At 34.0% G+C, this 4,266-nt stretch overlaps 1 pseudogene; it reads right to left on the bottom strand.

Annotated features, from left to right (window-relative positions):
• Positions 1–3,303: 3,303 nt before the first annotated feature.
• LOC138146047 (superoxide dismutase [Cu-Zn] pseudogene) lies at positions 3,304–3,919 on the bottom strand (annotated as a pseudogene).
• Between the last annotated feature and the right edge of the window lie 347 nt (positions 3,920–4,266).

Below are 4,266 nucleotides of genomic sequence, written 5' to 3'. Positions count from 1 at the left end.
GAAAGTTAAACTAATAAATGCACATTTCTTCTACCAACTTGCATAGATTCTGTACTAATTTATAATAATAGCTGGTATTGCATAGTTTGTTAAAGTTTGTAAAACACCATGCATTAATTCTTTAAACTTTATAGCAATTCTATGACGTATTTACTATACTTTCCAATTTGACAGAAGAGAAAATGTGGACAAGAGAGGTTTAGTGACTTGCCCAAGGTCACAGAGTTAAATTTGGGAAATTTTGGAGGTTTAATTTGAACCCATGTGTTACTGGTTTAAAATCAAGCAACGTAATTACTATAACAACTGTATTTATTATTTATGATGTGTTTTTTTTTCTTTCTTAACATAACCTTAATATAACTGACAAATTAATCAATAAACAAGCATTTATTTTATTGTCAGGGATTTTGCTAAATCCTTAGAGATAAAAATACAAACAAGAGAAAGAATTGCTACTCTCAATGAGCTTACAAAATAATTGCCAGACAGAAGGGTGTACCAAAAATATTTATAAGTCTTAATATTTTAAAACTGCCTAAAATTGAAAGAAGACTTTTGGAACACTGTATAATAAGAATTACAGAGATAAAAATGTTTTCTTTTCTAATCAGCTCTTAAAATGTATTTACTTACCCTAAATGTTTAATTGCATAACTACAATAGTTTGTAAAGTAAATTTATATTTTAAATAATGGATTTTGTTCATATATTGTTTTTATATCTTCTATATTTCCCCTTGTATTACTCTTCCTTTCTGCTCCAAGAGGGTCATCCCTTATAACAAAGTGTTGTTTTTTTTTAAGAAAGAGAGGGGAAAAATTAAGAAAAATAACTAATATTAATATGCAATATTCCATACCCATTGACCCTTCCCCACCTTCTATCTCTTAAAAAGGGAAGAGGGAGGGGTGGTCTACCCAGTTTTCTTCTTTGGGACCATATGTGGTTTGTTTGTTGTTGTTTTAACTCTATTCTGTTTCTATCATTTTCTGGTCATTTTACATTCAGAAAAGCTCCCTTTTGCTTCTGAAGTCCTATACCTGATGGCTATATTTGACCCTAGGGGTGTGTGTGTGTGTGTGTGTGTGTGTATGTGTGTGTTGTGGATTTATGTATAGAGGTGTGTGCATGTACACATATACACAGATATATGTACATAGGTGTATATATATATAAGTGTACAGCTGTATGTATATGTGTATATTGTATAAATTAATATATGTCTTTTACTATAAAATATATTTCATGAGGGACAGTCAGCTAATTGTAGTTCTGTTTTGATTTGAATTCTATGAAAAACTTGGGGGATTCTATGTCCCCAAATATCAAATGATCTTAGATAAATAAATCTTAAAATATCTAACAATTTTCTTGAGTCTTAAATCCTTTTAAACTGCCCTTGGATTTGATTCAACAAATATTTCCAATGATATAGTATTAGAGTGGCCATTTCATGCTAATTTATTGTTGATCCATGCAATTATGAATAAGAAAAAGCAGTATATATGCTATCAAGTTACAATATGATATCCTGAAAATCTAATGAATCGTGATAATCTGTTTTCCCCTCTGAAGTATTATACCTCAAAATTGTATGTCCTTCAGGGATTACTGATTTTTTACAAAGCAAGAACCACATTATTTTGGGAATTTGCCTTGATATAATCATAATTGGACAAATATAAATGTCCTTTTTGCTTTGAAAATACCAAGACCAAGAAATTGGAAATAATATTCATCACTACCAAGGTATGGAGTCCTAGCTGGTGTTCTTTTTCCTTTGGGAAAGTACAAAAATGCTCATCATTTTCCACGTAAGAAGACTAATCTACGTCCACAAACTCGTGTACAGGATCCATTGGGTTCTTCCCCACTAGTAGATAACAGGAAATCTCTCTGAGATGGATCTTTGAGTGACCCCATTAGCCCACAGCTTATTAACAACATTCAAACCTTTTAAACATTTCACATTGGCCACTTTTTATTTGGCCACTTGTATATTTGATGTCATACAAAATATGAAAATTATAACGTTTTCATTAAATGAGAAATATGTTTGCCAGAATTTTTTTTAATATTGTAGAGAATTAACAATGGCTAAATCTCTATGTCAGAGCTTCGTTATACATTTTTTGTGGTTGTTCAGTCATGTCCCACTCTTTGTGACCCAATTTTGAGTTTTCTTAGAAAAGATGCTGGAGTATTTTGCCATTTCCTTCTCCAGCTCATTTTACAAATGAAGAAACTGAGCAATCAGGGTTAAAAGACTTGCTCAAGGTCATGTAGCTAGTGTCTGAACTGGACTTGAACCCAGGTCTTCCTGACTCCAGGTCTGACCTCTATTGCTTGAGCCATCTAGTTGCCCTTAATACTAATATGAACCATGGTTTTTTCCATAAGAATGCATAGAAGTTGCTATCAAACTTGTTATATTAGATATGATAATCAAGACATAAATTGATACTGTTCTGTGATACTTCTCCTGATCAAAAATGTTTCCTTGCTACTATGCAAATATCTGAAAAGAACTTCTGGCATGATGATTCCTTCTATCAGTGGAAATTTCAATTCTTCTGTGCATTGGGAAATAACTGGTATTTGAGGCTGACAGAGATGAAATTAATTAATTAATTAATAGGGTTGTTTTAAAGCTAATAATGTCAGAGGAGGAATTTGAATCCAGGTTTTCCTGACTCTAATTCCAGAACTCCATCCACTACACCATGTATGAGCTATTTATTTGCCTACTTCTATATTGAATTGGAAAATGTGTCATGCTAACCTTTTGATAAAAACTAATAAATTTTAATAATAAATTTTTAATAATAAATTTTTTTGTACTTTTCAAAAAAAGTGATGCTTTTGAGGTAGCTAGGTGGCATGGTGGATAGAACAGGAATATTTGAGTTAAAATCTGACCTCAGACACTTATAATTTATGTGACCCTAGGCAAATTACTTAATCTCCAGATGCCTCAGTTTCCTCATCTGTAAAAACAGGAATAGGGGTGGGTGAATAGAGAACTGACCCTGAAGTCAGAAGGACCTGAGTTCAAATCTGGCCTCAGACACTTAACACAAAAAATAGGTGTGTGACCTTTGGCAAGTCACTTAACCCCAATTGCCCTTCAAAAAAATCAGGAATAATAGTATCATTTCAAAGTATTGTGAGGATTAAATGAGATAATATTTGTAAAGCACTTAGCAGAGTGCCTAGCACATAATAGTCACTTAAATGTTTATTATATTGGAAATTACTTTTATTTTTTTACTTAAGATTAGTGTTCAATGGCTTTGCCAAGTATGTTTCTACATATAATCATCCACGTGTTCTAGGTACCTGAGCTATATCCTAGGAAACTGATTTACTTAGCAATCCCAATTATGCCACAAGCTAGGCAAGGTCCAGCATTTCCCATCTTTTCACTCTGCATTTTCCCCTTTGCCCAAGTCATCAGCTTTCTCATAGACCACCATAGTATGGCCAATGATAGACATTGGTCCTGAAAGTTGAATTAGGTGATCTTTGATAGATACTTCTGCCACACCATCTTTGCCAGCAGTCACATTGCCAATGTCTCCAAAATGCCTTTCATTATCCTTTGGTCCACCATGTTTTTTGGAATGAGGATTAAAGTGAGCACCTGCACTGGTACATCCTGTAGTGTTGTCACCAAATTCACGGACATGGAATCCATGATCTCCTTCAGCTAATCCTGTAATACTTCCCTTGATTTCCACAGGCTCCCCAGCCTGCTTCTGCTCAAAGTGGATAGTGCCTTGCACTGGGCTATTGCCCTTCAAAACGCCCACAGCCTTCAGCATATCTCACTGGCAGGTGAGCACGTGGCCTTTGCATGTCCGAGATGGATGCTGGTAGTGAAGAAATAGACGGCCCAGAGAAAGCAGAGAGACCCAAAGAGCAGGGGGGGGGAGAGGGGGGTGGGCGGGGAATGCTAATGCATTGGAAATTTCTAACATCAGACTTCTTTAAATAGAAAAGTGTTCACATTTCTATGGCATTTTACAAAGCATTTTCATTATGATGGTCCTATCACATAAGCAGTATAGATGTAATTATCACTTTTTTTTATAGATTTAGAAAACAAGACTTTGATAAATTAAGTTAATCAAAGACTCAAATCCAAGTCAATGACTTTCCATGACCTATCACCTTTTCTTTTTAAAAGAATATTATTTTATTTAAACCTTTTGTTTTACTATCATATTAGTTTCTGAATATATCCCTCCTTTCCCCTAACCC

The sequence above is a fragment of the Petaurus breviceps genome, unplaced genomic scaffold, assembly GCF_028583685.1.
Source record: "Petaurus breviceps papuanus isolate PSGF00001 unplaced genomic scaffold, PetGlider_PUasm1.0 90752, whole genome shotgun sequence".
In the NCBI taxonomy this organism is placed as follows: domain Eukaryota; kingdom Metazoa; phylum Chordata; class Mammalia; order Diprotodontia; family Petauridae; genus Petaurus; species Petaurus breviceps.
The sequence above is the reverse complement of the archived record's forward strand: the minus strand, read 5'-3'. Positions and strand labels throughout refer to the sequence as shown.